General features: G+C 38.6%; 1 protein-coding gene across 1 annotated transcript in view; it reads left to right on the forward strand.

Moving 5' to 3' along the window:
• PRKAG2 (protein kinase AMP-activated non-catalytic subunit gamma 2) overlaps positions 1-19,267 on the forward strand; it is a 186,196-nt gene that overhangs the window by 25,714 nt on the left and 141,215 nt on the right. The window lies entirely within an intron of this gene.

Raw genomic sequence — 19,267 nt, forward strand, 5'->3', positions numbered from 1 at the left:
TGGAACCAATCCCTGGTATTTGTGAAGAAAATAATTTTTTTTTTTTTGCGGGGAGGAATACAGGGGTGTTTGTAGAATCATTTTGATGGCGTGTGTATTTTTTTGCTTTTGTTTAAACTCTTGGTCTGACCTCATAACTGACCGTGCTTTGAGCAGGAGGTTAAGATAGAGATTTCCTTAGGCCCCTTCCAATCTGAGTTATCCTATGATGCCATTACATGACTATTTTGCACCTGAGAAATGTCTTTCAGACTGATGTGCTATGACAAAAACCGACATGCTGCTGAAAATGTATTTTTCTTTACTTAAAATTAATTTAATTATCAAATGTAGTTGCAAGCAGGATGTGGGCTATAGCACTGCATATTTGGAGCATTAAAACTAAGGACTGGCTCTTCTGAAACGTGAGGAAATTCCTTTTATAACTTAGATGGAGTCAGGATTTGACTAGCAGGCATTGAACCTGATATTTATAGACCGCAAATGATTTTTGAGTCTCCTGTACTAAAAAAGATGAATTGAAAACCCTTTCACTGCAATAGTAACATATCTCCATTTCACAGTAAATTAGAGGGGTAGCACACAGCAACAACAGCTCTGTTCTGATGGAAGATCATCCTGTATTATTTGGAAAGGAGTGGTTTTTTTCACATAATGAAAGATTTTGAGTTTTCAGAGGTTTCTGAGAAAAGGCTGTATAAAGCCCTGTGCAACCTGGTCTGAACTCAGTGTTGACTGTTCTTTGAGTAGGAGATGGGACTAGAGACCTCCTCAAGTTCCTTCCACTCTGAATTTAAGATTCTGTGATCTTGAGTCATGCATGAATCTCAAATAGATGCATATCAAACAGACTGTAAGTTAGCAGGTGGTAGCACATGAAGTGGAGCTCTTCTAGAGTGCCTTGTTCTGGAGTTCTGGACTCATGAAGGCCTGAAAGATGGATTTTATGCATTATATTTAAACTCCCCAGCAATTGTTCTGCCTGTAATTAATGTGCTTGAGACTCTGTGGTGACACTTGCATTCAGGGCTGGAGATCACTTGTGAAAGGAATACAACAGCTCAGACACGAGTGCTGTGATTTAATGCAGCCATCACTGTAGGAGGTTACTTGGCCTCTGCAGAAATCAAACTACACGGTAAGAATGGCCTTGACTTAGGGGTTTGCAAACCTCTTGTCTTTAATGTTGTTTACCATAAAGTCTTGGTTCCTCGATAGGTCCTATGTACTGAAAGAGGAGTATTGTATGGAAGACGTTATGGTCAAGGTAGAGAAATGGCCTGAACAGAAATTGAAACATGGAGAGATAGAGTGACACACTGAGCATCAGGTCAGTGACAGAGAGGACTCTTAGCTCAGTGTCATGTTTACTTGACCACATTTTTTTTTTCAGGATTTAGGAATTCTCATATAATTCTCATGTAATAATAATTTGCATATAATAATTCTCATATAATTTTTAACTGAGAATATTTTATCCTCTCCTGCAAACCTCTTTCAATTCGTCTAAATTGAGGAATAAAAATGCTGTTGAAATAGTCAGGTTTAAATACAGATATTTTAATCTTACAATCTGTCCAGGAAAAAAAAAAAATCCGCTATGTTAATTCATCTATATTGTTTGTTAAATGAGGTACTTATTTTAACCTTATATTTATACTTTGGTATTTAGAATTTTGTTAAAAGTTCCTTCCTGTCAGTTCCTGTTTCTTTGTCACTTCTTCATTTCTGTGATTTTTTTCCCTTTAGCTGTATTTAGTTAATTACCTTACAATTTTTCTTGTCTTAAAAGAAAAAAAAATCCTTCTGCCTTTACAAATTCTTTAGGTTAGAATGTATTAACGTATATCTAATTGTACCAAAATTTACTATAGAGTCCTTCTTCTTAAAACTATGTGTTTTCCTTGGAGAGGGTTAACTTTATAATACCGTGAGCTGAATGTTCCAGTCTGGGAAATGTTTCAAGTGGCAGATTAAGAGGTTTATGAAGAGTTTTGTCTAAAGTACTTAGGAATGCCGGATTTGCAATAGCAGGTGAAATAATTTGTCAGTTAAATCTGGAAACCTGCCTGCAACAGTCATCGGTGTCTAATACCATAATGAAAATTTTTTTCTTTTCTCAGCCTGCCCTGTACGACTGGGCTGGTTATTTGTACACTGCATTATAAGATGACTGTGGGAAAAAGTAAAATGTTTTCTTAAAAGGATCATTAAGTTTAAAAGAATCATAAACCATAAATTTGGCCCATATTTTTAAATATAGAACTTGGTACAGAAGTTTCTGGCATAGAAGTAACCTGAGTTTTGTTCTTCCCAAACAATCTGAGTTCTCAACCATTTTTTCTCCTGTTCTCTGGTTTCTCCAAAGTAAGATTTTTCTGTAGAAATTGTAACAGTTCAAAGGAAAAGAATGGATTGGGCTTGGTGATTTCCCCAAGGACTGCTTTAAGAAAATAATTAGTAAATGAGAGGTGACCAAAATTAGAACTTAGTGGGCTAACACTTCTTCAATGAAAATAAAGCCCTGTTTCTAAACTGAGTAATGAGATGATGACCATGCTGCTTGCTACCACTTTTTGGCATCTTTACCTGGTAAGCAGAAAGGCATCAATTGCATTTGCAAATTATGTGTAAAATTTTAAAGATAATGCTTACTGCTTTGATACTAACATGGCCAATGCTTTGAAATCCCCAAACTTGCTTCATTATTGAATGCTGAAGAGTGACAGGGTCATATTTTGCCCTTGAACACTCAGCACTACTCCTTACACAACATTAACCTGACCAGCTCACTGCGATGAAGCAGGGCATTCGTCAGCATTTGTGCAAAGCAAACTTACAGTGTGGCCAGCACAGCGGTATCCAGTTCATCTCTCCCAATCCCAGTCTTCATCTTCTCATGTGACATGGAGCTGGTGGCATAAGGACCTGCTGAGTGAGGATAATTAATGAGTCAGGACATCAGGACATGTTGGTTTTGCTCTTGAACTTCTGACTGATTTTACAGGCAATTTTTGTGCTGTGTTCTGACCAGAAAAATGCTTATGCATTTTACAAGATTGCTGAGAGGCAGCTGAGGTGTTTGATGAAAAACTTGAGTGGATTTTTAGCTTAGCTGGAGCATTTTGCTGTGTAAATATAACATAAAAAAAGATCTGATGAAAAAAATCTACTTGACCTATGCTTGTAAGTTAGCTCTCTTTCCTCCAAGTAATTCCTTGTTTTTCTGTCAGAGAAATGCCACAAAACTATTTCTGGAGCCAAAGAATTGAAGGAATTGTGCAGATGAGGACCTTAGAGACAAAGAAGGTGGCACCCAGAAGACCTTGTCCCTTCACCATGGGAGTAGAGAGTTGGCTGAAACCTACTCCTCACCCACAACTTAAAGTTCAGAGTAGGGGAAACTAACTTGAGTCAACCTGGTAAAAGGAATAAGTAGCACAGATCAAGGTATTTGTTCATGACATGGTTATTTGATAGGTAGATTTTATAACGTACTGAAAACTTACAAACTTCACATACAATCCTGTACAGGGAAAATTATTCTCTGCTGTGAATAATTTGAATACATAGGCACTGAAAAGAAAACAAGATATGATTACAAGTTTTAAGATTATTTTGAAGACTACGTCGTGTAAGATGGCTATTCAATCACTGCAGACCAAGACTATTCAAGTATTATTTTATCTTTCCATTTGTGATATGTTTGGAAGAGAGTTGTTTGACATTTCAAAAACTTAATTCTTCTGATGCATCATCAGACAGCTTGTAATTGTGTGCCTGTTGTGAGAAAGAACAGCTGGGACCAGAGTGGATTAAGCCTCATAAAATATGGGTTCTTAAGCCACATCTTCTTCATAAGGCACACTTTCTAGAAACATTGGGCTGTTCAGGGCCTCAGGAGGTCACGTAGTCCAACCTTTTGCATGAAAGTGCATCTGAACTGGAATGAGCTCATGGATGGCTGACACACTACATTGAGTCACCAGCACTGATGAAGAGAGGGACTGCCTGTTTGGACAGCACACGTGCTCCCACAATGGACTGTCTCATCATGGACAGCACCTAGATGGATGTACAGGTTGAGAAGCTGCCTCTGCTGAGTCCAGACAGGGGGAGGAGATGATTCTCCAGCCTCCTTCTGCATATGACCAAAGCCTGGCAGTCATCTGTTTATTTATGTGTTGGATGTTACAAATCTGGGATCCAGTCTCCAAGGCTCATAGAGTCAAATCACCTCTAACTAAGCCATTTTTTAATCCTAGCAGTTTAGGTCAACTTTGAAAGCAACAGGTTCTGCATCATCCCTTGGTAGTCTCTTAAAATTTTTCAGCATGTTGACAGAAAGTTATCCCTAAGGCCTAACTTAAATTTTCTTTTCTGCAAATCAAGTTGATTATTTTTGTTCATGGCTTAATGGCCATGGAGACTACTTTATCACAGTTGTCTTTATGACAGCTATTGACACATCAGAAAACAGGTTCCTCCTTGCATATTGTTTCCTAGTATCAAAAGCTCAGTCCTTTCAAAACACAAACTATTTTTTAAACCTTTTACAAGTCTCTGGACTGTTCTATTTTGGGACAATGTGATTTAAAAAAAAACACTTAGACAAACAGGATATAGTAAGAATCTCACAAGAGTCTTATGAAGTGGAACAATTGCCTTTAATGTTGTATGACTGCTCTCCTGCTATACCTAGTATGGCATTTGACCTTTTTTGCAGCAGTTGGTCTCATTTCACCAACTTGTGTTCAAGTAGTCACCTCTTTGGGCCATCCTGTTGGTAGCTGGCTATTCCCTGCTTCATATTTATGCATTTCCTTCCTTTCATAGTACTTTGTACTTTATTGTGTTTCATTTCACGGCTGAGTGTCATTCCTCCAGCTTGACAAACTCATTCTAGTTTCTCTTCCTGCCCTCAAGAAATCTCAGAAAACTCACAGCCTAAATGAAATGCAGTTGTTTTGAAGTATATTCTTTAGTAATGTCATCCAGGTAGTAGTAAAGACAGTGACTATAATCAAGGCAACAGCAGTGCCAAGCAAGAATCTTCCAACTTCAGCAACAAATCACCACTGTTTACTAGTCCCCTTCTTGAGGGCTATTTTCTGTCACACTTGCATCTGCTTCTCATTGATTTTTTCTATCTCTTATTTTTCTGATTTCATTATGAGAATGTCCTATGGAAAAAATGTAAGAAGCTTTATTGAATTGAGGATACGCTATATCTGCCACTTCCTCTATTCATAAGCTGTTTACACTTTTTGAGTAAACTAGATTAGTTTGTGATTTATTCCTGCCAAAACCTGTAAAGTATTTATCTTATTCTTCTCTGAGTAGCCTCAGTAATTGATTGATACCTGAAAGAATCTTAAATTATAAAATAGGGTTATTTCTATTGCTCTGTTATTTTTCATTTGAATGAAAAAGTACCACAGTCAGAAGGACGAAATTACAATACAGTCATTTTATATATATATGTTTGTGATAAAAAAGTGTATGTATAAATATTTATGTATATGTATTTGAAAATATTTGTATTTGTGAATGCTTTTGTTTACTGTCTGTATACAAATTAAAAAAAAAAGATTAGATATTTGCATTGCAGACCTTGGTGGTCATGCAGGTGAAAATGTGACTATTGAAAAAGTGACTATTATTTGAAAGAGGTGGAAAGTACATGTTGTGCTGGCAGGATGGAGCAGAAAGTCTGTTATTTCCTTTGCTACAAGTGTTTGAAAAGCTTCTTTAGAGATTTTCTTTGTATGTACTGTAGAATAACCTAGCTTTGTATTATGGCAAATTTAAAATTGCTCTCTTGTGTAGTACGTTATGTACTTACAGAAATGTTCTCTAATTTCTATCTGCTAGGATATCTTACAATGTGTTAGAATAGCAAGTGTGTAAACTATGTTCATGTGAAGAACACACAGACTATATTCTTAAGTACATTTTTTCTTCTTGTTGCACTGTATATAAATGCAATTTATAAGCTTTCACTAGGCCCAGGTGCACGGAGTAAGTCTTGAAAGGAGAGTCTTGTCTTCTGTTCTGTTGATTTGAGACTATGAGGTTTTGGGATATGGACATAAAACTGGAAAATATAACTCCCAGTGGCTCTGGTGGGCAGTGGAAAGGAGAGAAACCCTATTTTTATCGGGATGGCAAAGTGGCTTGCGGATCCCAAGTGCTGCTCTCTGGTCCTGCCCTCAGATGAGTCTATGTAATTTTGGTAAAGAACCAAGGTTGAACACTGGAGTAATCGACTTTGCTTGTGTGTGTGTGTGCACGCACATGTGTAATGAATGATGAACCCATCCCTCCTCTGAAAGTGCAGGCAGGCTGCATTAGAAGAAAATTGCCATTTTCCAAAAGCTCCCAGTACACTTTTGCCCGGTTAAATAAAATAAAAGGTATATACACGTCCTCATCGCTCTGGGCTGTTCTCAGCCTTCACTGAATTATGAGCTTTGCATAATGTTTTGTTTGAAGTCCTTAATTCTGTAGCTGTATGTAATCGTCACCTCCGCAATTACCCAGATGTTACCTTGCTCCCATTTTAGAAAGGCAGCAGGTAATTCTGTTAGCAACAAAGAACAAATATTTACATTTCTCCAAGAAAAACTGCAGCTGAAAAGAATTAAAGTACAAATGAATTTATTTTGAAAGCAGCATCACTATAGACAGTAGCGATGTTCATGAAGTTGTTTTGAGCATGACTGTAGTAGAAATGGCGTTAATTGTATTTAGGGCTCTAATCTCTTTTCTTTGCACGTGGGTCTCATATCTCTTGCTAACATTAATGAGACTTCTGTGCCGAGACAGCAAGGAGAATCAGCCCTTAATTCATCTCACCACTGAGCTGTTTCATTAGGAGGTATTCCCATCTCTTTCTGTTCAACTTTTTGTTGACAGTATTGACACAGGAGTGGACCTTGCAACAAAGAGTTCATCACAGATCTAAAAGCTGTGGTGAGAAGCAGTGCCTGGACGGATTGAAGGGAGACGTGTGCTGACTAGTGCATGACCGAAGATCAAAAACTCATTAGCTTGTGCTTGCTCAGTGGCTCTGGGTAAATTACTTACCAGTCTCTTTTATTTTCTTTTCTTAATTTCTGAAAAGGAGGATAATTTGTCCTTATCTCCTTAAGAGAGCTATTGTGAAGATGAATTAGAATGTGTAAGACGTGTTTGGAAAACTCTTTAAGCATGAAAATTTTTGTTTTATACATTATTATTAATGATATTCTTAGACACCATATTAACATAGTCAACCCCCCCCCCCTTTTTTTTTTTTCCCTGAACTTTGATATTAAAATCTGGTCTATAAATATCTTACACAATTCTTTAAAAAGGAGTACCTGGTGTGCAACTTCACCAAATACTTGGAATGGCTTCATAAATATAACAACAATTTGCCCAATCTAGATTATTCAAAGAAAAATCCAGGAGTCAATCACAGCCTGAAAAACCCTTATTTATGGCTACCCCCTGCCTTTATCACCTTCTTTATTAGCTGCAGTTCTTTATTTTGGTGCTGATTCCTACTATGTAGTGCAGAGGAAGCAGGTAAATGCCTTGTCCTCTTGAAGAACCTTCCAGTTTTATGTCCGTATTAGCAGGCAGCTCAGCCAGACCTTCTTGCTGCAGAGCTTTTCCGTAGGAAATTCCTAACCTGATTTCAAACCTCTGAATAATGGTTGACTCCAGAGTTTTTTTCTGTTCCCAGCCATGCACCCAGGGTTCACTTTCCGGGCTGGCTTGCCTCGCAAATTTTAGATGTTTTTGGCTTGAAGGTGGCATTATTTAAGAACTGTTTGAAACGGTTTCAAAAGTGTAGTACATGCTACAAAGAAAACTAAGTTATCACTTTTAAGTGTTGAGGTACTTGAGGAAGGGATGATGTTTTTCCTTGGTTGCTATAATTAATATAAATATTTATATTTATAGGTAATACACAGCTATTTTTGATCAAAAGCAGTCATTGATCTCATTAGCAAAACATGACCTGTGGACCTTGCTGTTTTGTGATCTTCTGCAGTGGTTGTTGGCAGCATAATGCAGGCTATTGACCACTATTAATATTAATATATTATTTATTAACATATAAAACTTGAGTTATTAGTCATAGGGAGGTCTGCTGTGGATCAATTTTGACTAGTTTGGTTCTATGAGCTGAGTTGGTAAGGTCTCTGTCAGAATTTTAAGATTTATTTTTTACTAATTAACATCTCCTCCTATGTAAACCTTACTGAGATAAACATAGATTGCCAGCCTTATTTTCTTTTTCTTGTGCTCTTGCTACATTCCTACTCAGAAAAATATAGTAAATTATGTATTATCTCCTTCTTTGGTAGGTCTTACAAATTGTCGTCAGTCAATAGGTAGTTCAAATCTCAGTTGCTCAACCTCTGGCTCTAGCCAGCAATGATGCCTATAAATTGCCATATGTGTTCTCAAAGTATTCCTGTCAGCTTGGATTGGTTTTGTGGATATGGATGATCAGTTTTTTTGCCCTGTATTTCTCCTGCAGGGAGCTTTATCAGGTGTGTTTGGGTTAAACAACAACCAGGAGAGAGGGAAATTCTGCAAGACTTTTTTTGTAATGGCTATAGACATATGCATGTGCAAGTAAGTGATAGATTTGGTAATTTCTGAGTGGTTTTGCTCTACTGGTTTGCTTCAGAGGAAATGATAAATGAGGATATGTCTTTGCACGGGACCAATTCAACCGGTTGGGTTGGTTTTGTTAGGCTAGAGAAGTAAATAGTGGAATTGCTGGGAGATATATTGGAAGTGTTCTTGTGCTCCCTAAAGTCACAGAGAAGACCCTGAAGGCCGGAGCACCTGGATGCCACCCAGGAAGGCCTGAAGGGCTTTGTTTCTCTTGTGCAGACACTAACAGGAGGTGAGTCCAGCCTTCGTAGCTGTTGTTACTAAGAGCACTGTGGGCTTCAAATCTTCTCAAGTGAAGGATGGCTAAATGCAATTACTTGTGATCAGCAAAGAAAGGTTCTGGTCTGGAACGCTCTCACTGTATGAGCGCTGAGCAAAAGCTTTATATTAGCAGGTCTTGAGAGCCACAAGAAAGTGCATTTACTTCTTCATGCATCAAATGTTCTCCCGGTGTCATTTTTATTTTTATTTATCCTGTGGACCTTGTGTCTTGGCCCTGAAATAAGTAACAAGGAAAACTATGTTTCTTAGGTAGAATCACTGGCAAAGAATTTTCTCGATCCAGGTGGATATGGAGTCTTGCAAGTGTCCTTTCAGCTTTTCTGCTAGTAAAGCTAAGAGAAAGGGGGTTTGGGACATAATGCTAGTTTGGAAGGAATTGTCTATTTGGGCTGCTGTTTCTATACTGGGGCAAGTTGCAATTAATTTTGAAGTTTATTTTGCCTGGCCTGTGTTTGGGGAACAACCACATTTCATATGACTGTGTTCCTCTCTCTTATTCCTCCAGGTATATATGTGAAACCTTGAACTCTTAGCAAAGGTGGCAGGAGATACAGGATGAGGAAGGCTGAGGTTGAGCAGGATGACCCTCACTTTCCAGCTACTCAAGGGCAAAATGCAAAATTTACTTAATAGTCTGATCACCTACCTGGTAACAGCACACAGAGAAAGGATTTGATGAAAATAAATATGTGCATTCTAGGCCATGTTAGGGGGAAATAATATCCTACATGTGAAACTAGAGTGTGAGTCTAATATAAGGGGAAGTGATACCTAATAAGCAAAGAAGTTAGGGTTTGTTTTTTGTATGTGTTTTAATTTGCAGGACAAAATGATGAAAGGACAGAAGAGAGAGAGAGACGAGAGAGAGAGCAGAAGAGCTGATAATGAGAAATAGAGGTAAATGTCAGAATTAGCCTGCTGAATTGATACTAGCAAATCAACATATTAGCTTCAGAAAAGGACATGCACTGTAGAATTGCATGGTTTGAGAAGACCACAGGTCAACATAAACAAAATTAAGCCAGTTTATAAACCCACTGCTGCTTAAGGCAAGTTAGTCACCACATGGATCCAGCAGCCCAGCTTGTTCTCATCTGTACAGGTAAGTTCTTGAAAGACTTAGAAAGTTTGAAAGACAGCTTCGTCAACTGACTTCTTGTAAACTTGTTGTTTGTGAAGACCATGAAAGATCTGTAAGATCCATTTTTTAAAAAGAAGAAGGTAGGGAGAGAAGATCTAAGGATGATTTTCTGATGTGGATGTAGCATTCCATATTTCTCCCTGCTATTGGCTGTATCTCTATTCCATACTATCACCTTTTGGTTTTTTTGTTTTGTTTAGATGTTTCTTCAGCACTGGAAGCAACAAATCAGAAAGTTTTGGTCAGAAGAAAGAGCAAGAAAATACAGAAAGCAACTGAAATATATTAGCTTTTAGAACAGTTTTAGCATGACAGACTGGGTTTATGGTAGGAGTTTATGGTTGGAGTTACACAGGTCTGTAGCTCCTGTTACTTGACAACTGACAGGTATGCTTCTTTCTCAGATTTCTGCCATTTTTCTCCATCCTCTATGCCTTGCCTCCTAGTCTTTCTGTTCTCACTCATGTCTACAGACGTTGTTCTAGCTCCAGGGACATTTTTCTGCATGCTCTCCTGCTCTTCCTTTTCTGAAAGATTTTTGTTCTAGCTTTGGGTATATTTCCAACATTAAGCATCCCAAATATTTTCCACAGTTAAGGTTGGGGATGGCACATCTAGATACAATTTACTAGAACACTTCTCTCACCCCTCTTGTATTTTCTGAGGGCTTCTGCAGCTTGTTTGTATGTGTCAGGTGATTTGAAAGAGCGGAACAGTCATCTTGGTGCTTACCATGGCATGTCCAATTGAGGGAAGAAACGCTGGTTAGGGTGAGGAAGATGCTTAAGCTCTGGCCACCTGACAGAAGAAGGACTGGACAAACTGCCCTCAGTGGCTCCATGGCAGTCCATATAGCCTGTCCCTAACAAAGAAAAATAAGGCATTGCTCTCTAGGGGGAAAGTTTAAGCTTCTGTTCCCTTTCATGAATTGTCTCATGGGATTTTACTTTTTTGCCAAAGCAAACTGTTGAGTGATACCTTATCTGCATCTTTTTTTTCTGCATCTTTTTTTTTTTTTTTTTATTGAAGCTGACATTTGATTTCCTTCCTCTTTCTCTTTGAAGATCTGATCTCTCCTTTTGCTGTTGTTTGTTGCACTGTTGACCCAAGGTCTAGCAGAGTTCTCAAACCTTTGCAGTTCTGTGGTTACAGCAAGTATTATAAGTACTCAGGAACTAGGAAATTAGGCCAGAAAGTAAACAGCTGTAACAACCATACAAAGATCTGGGTTTTCTTTTGTCTTTTGCACGGACATTGGTGACTGCCAAATGTCCACATAAGGTTTTTGGTCTGAGTTGCTTGATCTTTTGTTTGATGCTGCCAATGGAATTTGCTCATGTTTTACACAGTGTGAAATGTGCAGGTTTCCATTCTCCCTTCACTAATTTAGCTGTGCTTCAAACTTCCTCTTTGATCTTTACAAGATACATACACAGTTTGCAGTTAGTTTGAATTCCTCCTAAGTATTTCTCAAGCACGTATAAGCAGAAGGCGGAGAGATCAAACTAGACTGGCCTGGCCCACTCTCCATGGGAGATCTTGCTTGTCTTTTGTCTTTCAGAAGTAATTTGTTTGGCCATATTTCTCTTTAGTGGTTTGGAAAACCAGTGTGGGATTGCTTTAATTGGCCAGGGTATGTATTAGTAAGGAACATGCTGTGCATTGATTATAACTGCTAAGTATTGTTTTATTGAGCATGGCATTTTCAACTGCCCCAGTACCAAATTAATATATAAAGATCCTTCATACTTATAACTCTAGAGCATTGAAAGAACATTGGTAAGGCTTAAGTCAAGTCCTCAGAAGTTAGAAAATGTTAGATATAGGTAGCTTGTCCAACCTAAATTCCTTTCTTTTCTGCAAGCACATTAATATACAGCTCTTGGTTTAACTGTCCATGTATAAGTCTATAAGGCACCGTCCAAGTTGTACTAAAGAATCCTGTGAGGCTCTCAGCTTCCTTGCTTGCTTGTACATTAACACTGGGCGTCACATACAACCTTTTGTCCTCTCTTTGAACAGTACAAAGAGTACAAAGAGGATTAGCAAGTCAAGTACAAAGAAGATTAGCACAGTCCCTGTGAAAGAATGCCATACAAATCCGTGTTCTCTTATAGAGCCCAGGTCATACGTAGATCCTGTGGCAGATCTCCCAGCCCTACGTCTTAGATAACTTATTTTGTCTCAGGTGAAAATGGGGAATCTCTGTGTAGGTGACTGAATGCCACTTCACATCCATTTACCATTCTGTGAATTTAAATACTAGATCATATGCAGACATCTATGCTGAGACATCTGAGTTTAGTTTTCTTAACCTTGAGATGACGTCTTTCCCATAATGTCAAATCAGCCAACCTCATATCTCTATTTTTTGCTGGAGGAATCAATTCTGTTCCATGTTTGGAGAATGCTGATAGTGAAGACTCTGGCCTATTCTTGGCAAAACTCTCTCGCTTCCATCCAGTGCCCTTCAACCTATCCATCTCTCTGTATTCTCTCTACCTCATTATTTTCCTAATTAGAATTTCCATTTTGTGGACATCTGATTACAGTTTCAAGCCCCTTGCTCTTTTGGAGATAAATCCAGACATCTTAGCTGCTTATTATGTAGTCTGGCTAAATTCTCTACTGCAGTTCTTCTCTTTTTAATTCTTTTGAGGTTGTCAATTGTTCAACCCCAATGCCAGTTTCCACTAGTGCCAGTACTTGTCCAGTGTAAATGTCAATGTGTCTCCATAGTCTGGCCAAGTTTAAATGCATTTTTATAAGGACAACAAAAGAATATCCCTGATGCACGACCTGTTCCTTCAAATTGAATGTCTTTGATCCAAATGAAGAAGCTAGAAATTTCCCTCTAAAACTCACAAGAAAATTGTTATATCTATTACGAAATGACATATTTTCTGTGACACTTTAAAAATGACTGAAATATTTTGGCTGAATTTTTTTTTCCAGACAGTTCCTGTTTGGGACAGACATGGCCTTGGAAAACTTCTACCCTTTCTCATTACACTTTGGCAATGATTACAGGCAATTTGAAGCAGGCTCTTATAGTGGGAATTGGCAGACAGAGATGTAACCCCCATCTTGAGTTTGGTAGCTGTAGTTGATGCAATATATCAAATTTATCATTTGAAAGCTAGTTCTGCAAGGTATTACAGCTGCCAACTTGTGCAGGAGCATTTTTAGTAGTTGATGCAGCAACTGCCTGTCAGTGATTTTTTTAAATTTAAGAAGTTTAGCAGTGGAGAATAGTCACTGCAGACTGCTCTGCATTGTGCTGCTATCTCATTTCCTCCTTAAAAAAAAAAAAAAAAAAAAAGAGTTTGGCATAAAAATTTAGTTTAAGCAGCTAAATGTTTGTGGTTACATATGGAGGAACAAGCCGAGCTGGTGGTTGCTTAGAAAAGCAAATTGGTCCCTGTGCAATGGTGTTTGCTTCCAATGAGAATGTTGTTGTATTTGCATATATGCATGTGTGTCAGAAAGGTGCTATTTTTGCTTTCTTCTCAATGTGAGTAACTTTGATTAATTCTTTCTTGAGAGGTGTGTGTTTGTTAGAACTGGTATTGGCCAAAGCCTAAACTATAGCCTTCATGCTAGACGGCTCTACAGGACGTTTGCTACACCTCTTAGACATGCATGCATGTACACACCAACCCACAGCATATTTCACAGCTTCTAATAACAAAGAATCTGAATCTAATTCTAAACAAAGTTTAGATTGTCATGAAAACTAAAAGCCAGAACAATAAAACACTCTACAAAGGACTCTAAAGTGATCAAGACTGCTGCCTGTTTTTCACTTCCAAAATGACTTTCCTGGCAGGAAGAACTTGTCAGCTAAATTTCTCAAGTGGCCCTAGGAAAGGGACCACACATGGAAAAGACAAAAATCATGCTTTCACATTCTGACTTGGAGCAGAAAGAATGGAAGAAAAGGAAATCCTTGCTTTCCCGAGCATATGAATCACCTTTTCTTCTCTCAGTGATCCAATACTCAGTCCATAAAGAAACCTAACTTTTGTTCTGTTAGTATATGAACCTGAAACTGTAGCACTTATTAGAAATCTGTCTATATTTGTAAAATTCAGATGAGATGGATTCAGGAGGTAGGTTAGCCATGTAATAAGTAAATGGATGTTATTGGCATTATCCATGGATGGCTTTGAATCACTTGTGTCAAAAAAGCAAAAAAACCCAAAGTCCGTGTTGACCATTTGATCCCAGGTCCAAGATCCAAGATCCAAAGTCCCAGGCTTTGGCCAGTGCTGTACTCTCAGCTATGTTACTAGCTGGTCTGGGTCAGTCTTTGGGCAGGACACCTGTTAGGAAAAGAAGAAGAAAGGGAAATAGTCATTATTCCTGCCTAAAAACAAACTATTAAGCTCCATACTAATTATAAATATAGTCCCAGTCAGTGGTTGCTTCCTTCCATGACTCTTAAATGAAATATTCAAAATGAAGTACAACAGGCAGATTTAGGAGTTAAACTTTTTTCTTCCACTTCACTTCTACTGTTCTTCCCTTCCTCCTGCCCTAGAGAAATCAAATCAAGATAGCACTGTAGCTACCAATACTTAAGATGTTGTTATTATGTTGCACAATTATGTCAGACTTAACAGTCTAGCTTCTAAAAGCAATGAAATATTTTTTTGCAAAATTCAAGTCAAAGATATTTCCTATATTCCGTTTCAGGAATATACTTTTATATGCTCAAGAAGTCTGCTTTTAACATTGGAATGCCAGTAATGGTCAGCCTATATGCTCAAGGTCCTAAGAGAGGTGATCAGACTCTAACACCAAAGAGTAAATTCTGTAGAGAAAAACAACATTGTGCAAAAGTTTTAGCAGAAGTGCAAGAGTCTATTACACATTCCAGTCTCCAGGAAAAGCTTTGCCTGAAGTTTGTTCAATTTTCGTCCTTAAGGCCCTTTAAGTTTGGAAGATTGAGGGACCAGGAAATTTGTTATCAAAATAAAGTAAAAAAAAAGTCTTTGCATTGAAGAAAGAGAGGCAGTGGTCCTGGAGAAAGAAATACATGAAGTTGCACTTGCTTTGAAATGTTTGTTCTGTTTCTGGACATTATAATTGGTGTATTATGCTACACTCTCAGTGCTAGGGGAGGAAGGCCCAGGACTATTTTCTAGATGTGATTCCTTCTTTTATTTCCCCCTTCCAGAATATCTGACAGTTTATGCAATCTTGAACCCCTGCTAATAATGCATTCATGTAATAATAAGCACATTCTAAAATAAATAAATAAAGTTATTGTTTCAGAGTATTTTCTTGAACCGTAGGGGTGGGTTGTCCTTGGCAGAAGCATGGTGGAAATGTGCAACAGAAAGGGCAAGGCTGGAGGACTTTGTGGAGCGGTTTGCATAGCACTCGACCTCTAGTTATTGACTGAAATCCAAAAGTACTTTTTGCATGCTTGCTCCTGGTACTCTGGCCAAATTCTAATTTAGTATTAGAATTTTATATGATGCCTGTCTAATAGGCATTATCTTGATATTATAATCACACCTAAGCTGTACTTTATAATGTATAATGTAAAAAGGTGGTATTGCTGAAGAGCATATAGTCTAAAGAAGAGACAAGAACAAAGTGTGAGGGAAGAAGTTAGAGATGTGAGACAAAAGGTCTCGAACACTAAAAAGTTAGGAGAATAATTACTGATGATTTTTTTTTTTTACCACTATAAATGTAACTAAGATACAGTTGCTGCCACTTTTCTTTTTCTAAACTGCTAATACTGCATTTTACTGCAAATGTGGCTGCACAGCCTGGTGTGAAAAAGGTAGATCTGCATGATAAATCTCTAGAAACATGTGCTTTGCCAAAGGCCATGCAGCAAGTCAGCTTCGATGTTGGGAGCTGAGGCCATCACCAGCCTTCTGCTCTGATGCCCAATTCTGCCCTGGTTGTAAAATCTGTATAGACTCACAAATACTAGAAAGAAAAGGAAAAGTCATTTTTATCAAGCACAGAAGAATATGCCTTAAATTCCTGAATGTTGCCTTAGAAACAAGATTTTAGTCCCCAACTTTCAAAGCAGATGCTCCTGCTGTTTATGGGACTTATTCTTGTTCAGAAGCTAATCTAGTGCTGACAGCTGGGAGGAAGCAGTTGGGTGCTTGCCGTGTGATTTCTGTGAGCTCCAGCAAGTTTTCAGACATACATTACCCAACACAGTACTGTAAGAGTGATTAAATGATTAAAACAGGCACGACATGACAGAGTGCTATTTTGAGGTATGGAAACGGCCTTGCCATGGATGTTTGGAGAAAGCTGGATCATTTTGATCTGTTTTCTTTCAGATTGACATGACGATTTAGCATTCTGGTTGAGAATTTTTGCAGCATAATTGTGTTTTTGGTTAGAAGCGATGATAGATATGGAACTGGGATATCACCGCCTACTTCTGGTTTTCTCTAGGGCTGTTTCTTCAGCTTGATTTTACTAATCTAAGCTGCAGCTGGAAATGAATCTCAGATGTCTACAAGCTAATAAAGTCAACGAAAACGTTCTTGATGGGATTTTAATATTGGCACACCTTGTATTCATAAATACTATCCTGGGAGAATTAAAATAAGTGCCAGGAGGTTGTCTATAAAATAATCCAGCTGGATGACTGGATTCTGTCTGTAGATAATGAGTGGTAGCTGCTTAGTCGTAAATTAAAAATGGTGACATTAAAAGACAGACATCCTTGTGAGTGGAAAATGAAAAGGCCAGACAACTTTGGCAATATTGGCACATTATTTGTCAGTTCACAAAAACTGGTAGGATTTTCCTGGATTTGGTGCAGTAAACGGTAGATGATAGACAAATCATCTACTACATGAGCAACAGCCTTGGGTGCAGTATTGGGGACGTGTGTCCATGCGATATTGGAGCCTTGTCAATAGGCAAGATCTGATTGGGAAGAGAGATCAGAGAGCGTTCGTCAGGCTCCAGGGCATGCCAGAGATTATACAAGTTGTGGCTAGGAATAGCACAGGGATATCCTGCCAACCTTCATCACAAAGTCGTCTTTCATCCCCTAACATGTAGCTGAAATAAGGAGCACAGACCATGGATGATGGGAAGGCCTAAAGTTATTCACATCTGACATTAGCTTTTTTATGGATCTAAATATAGCTGCATATATTTTTAGATCTAGATACATATTTGCACATGCATAACTACTGTTGATCAAGACCAGGTTCTGGGTAAGATGAATCCACCCATTTCTTTGCAAAAGCTTCTCCTTTTAAAACTTTTTGATTGGCTTGAGTGATTGCTTTCAATGCAAAGACATCTCACCTCTGCAAAGCAAAAAGCACTAATGAAATGTGCACAAATTTTTCTTCTGCATGGATCATTTGTACATTTTTGTTTATTGGTGGTGCCAGGTGTTTATTCATTGGGTTCTTTAAAACTAAATTGCATCCACTTTCCTTTAGGCAAGTTTTGTTTCTAGGATGTATTTAGAAAGCCTGTGGTCAGAGGCTTTGCAAGCACACTTGTCTTTTAGGTCTTTCAGGTGTGGGCAGATTATTTTTAGTTATTGTTGACATGGTAAAAATAGGAAGTAAAACCTACAGTATATATTTGCCCTTATTTGTTTCTTTTTTCTGTATTTTTTTTCCCCAAATAAGTTTCTGTGGCGGAAATCAAGCATTTCTTCTTAAAATAACTGCATTCTCACCAGGTGCTTCCTATATCCAGAAGTGCTATTTGCCAGTTTCTGCCTGTTAAATAAACACTGTTTTTTTTTTTTTTTATTGGAAACAGTGTGTATTTCAGAGCTCGTTACAAGGAGCTTCCACTGTTCTTGTGGCTACCATGATAAAAGAGGAGGCCTTTGCCTCAAGCCTCTTGGATCCTTGTTCTTGCTCGCTGACAGGTAAATTGCCCATCTATGTTCCAGAAAGTCTCTGCTATCATCTGCAGCTGCAATTTAAAAATGTGGCTGCTCTTTGCTTACAAGGAGCAGATATGTGGAGAAAATTATTTGTAAAGAGTGCATGCCGGTCGGTAAATGTCCGTGTTGCTCATACTCCCTGTCTCCAGCCCCCAGTCCCAATGTGTCTCTGTAAATGAGAATGAGTGGTTAAACCCATCACCCTTAATTTCTCAGGGCTTCCAAACCCACCTGGATGTGACCCTGTGCCCTGATGTACTTTTCTGGGCAGGTGGATTGGACTAGATGTTCCTTAGAGGTCCCTTCCAACCTCAAAAATTCTGTGATTCCCTGATTCTATGACACATACATTTACTGTATTTTTATGGTGAACTCGTGGGAACTTGTGGCTCTGTATAGGATTTCCATTACATTTAAAAGTGCTTATTTTCCTGCAACACTGGCCTACTTTAAGTGATGCAAGCGGCATGAACTCTGCTTTTTCAGTAGTCCGTTGATATCAGTAGAGATCTTTGCTCCTCAGCTTCCAAACTCTTGATGACAGTATAACTACTCATTGCTGTGTTTAAGCAGCTGATCTCAGTTCGAAGTTAATGGTTACTATTTATTACCTACTTAAAAGCTGCATGCAGTATAGCTGGTATGTGCACAAAGTGCTGAGACGACCCAGCATGAAGAACAGACAGTTCCTAGCCAGGTTGTGCAAATGTGTAAATACGTGAATAATTTACCTGCCCTGCAGTTATGAGGACAATTCTGTACTCAGCATGACTAAGTCCTAGGATGGGTGTTAGCATGAGGTTCAACAAAATAAAGCAGGCTCTGCAGCCAGCAGAAACATTTGTGTTCCTGGATAGCTCCATTGTTAAGTTATTGTAGCCGGATGTTGTCTTTTTGGTAAATTATTGGTGCTCTCCGGATTGCTGCAGACTTGGCTGCATCATTTTAGACTCTGAGCCACAGACTGTAGACCAGTCTTGAAGGCTTCATAAACTTCAGGTATGGCTCTTCAGGAGCCTTTTTTAGGTGGGGCTGATCATCTTTTCCGTTTGTGATTCCTCCTTGTCCCACCTCCTTCCCTGGTTCTTTTGGGAACCTGCTCCCTGCTGCCACCACAGCCCTGGCACATTGCCATGAGAGCTAACGTGATGCAGCTGAGGGGCCTGAGCAATGAAGGAGATCACAGCACAACTGAGGCATCTCCCCATCCATGCTGAGTTTGCTATCTCCTCATGGAAGCGCTGCTCCCTGGCAGT

This window comes from Nothoprocta perdicaria, unplaced genomic scaffold, assembly GCF_003342845.1.
Source record: "Nothoprocta perdicaria isolate Ctin4 unplaced genomic scaffold, notPer1 scaffold_80, whole genome shotgun sequence".
NCBI classification, from domain to species: domain Eukaryota; kingdom Metazoa; phylum Chordata; class Aves; order Tinamiformes; family Tinamidae; genus Nothoprocta; species Nothoprocta perdicaria.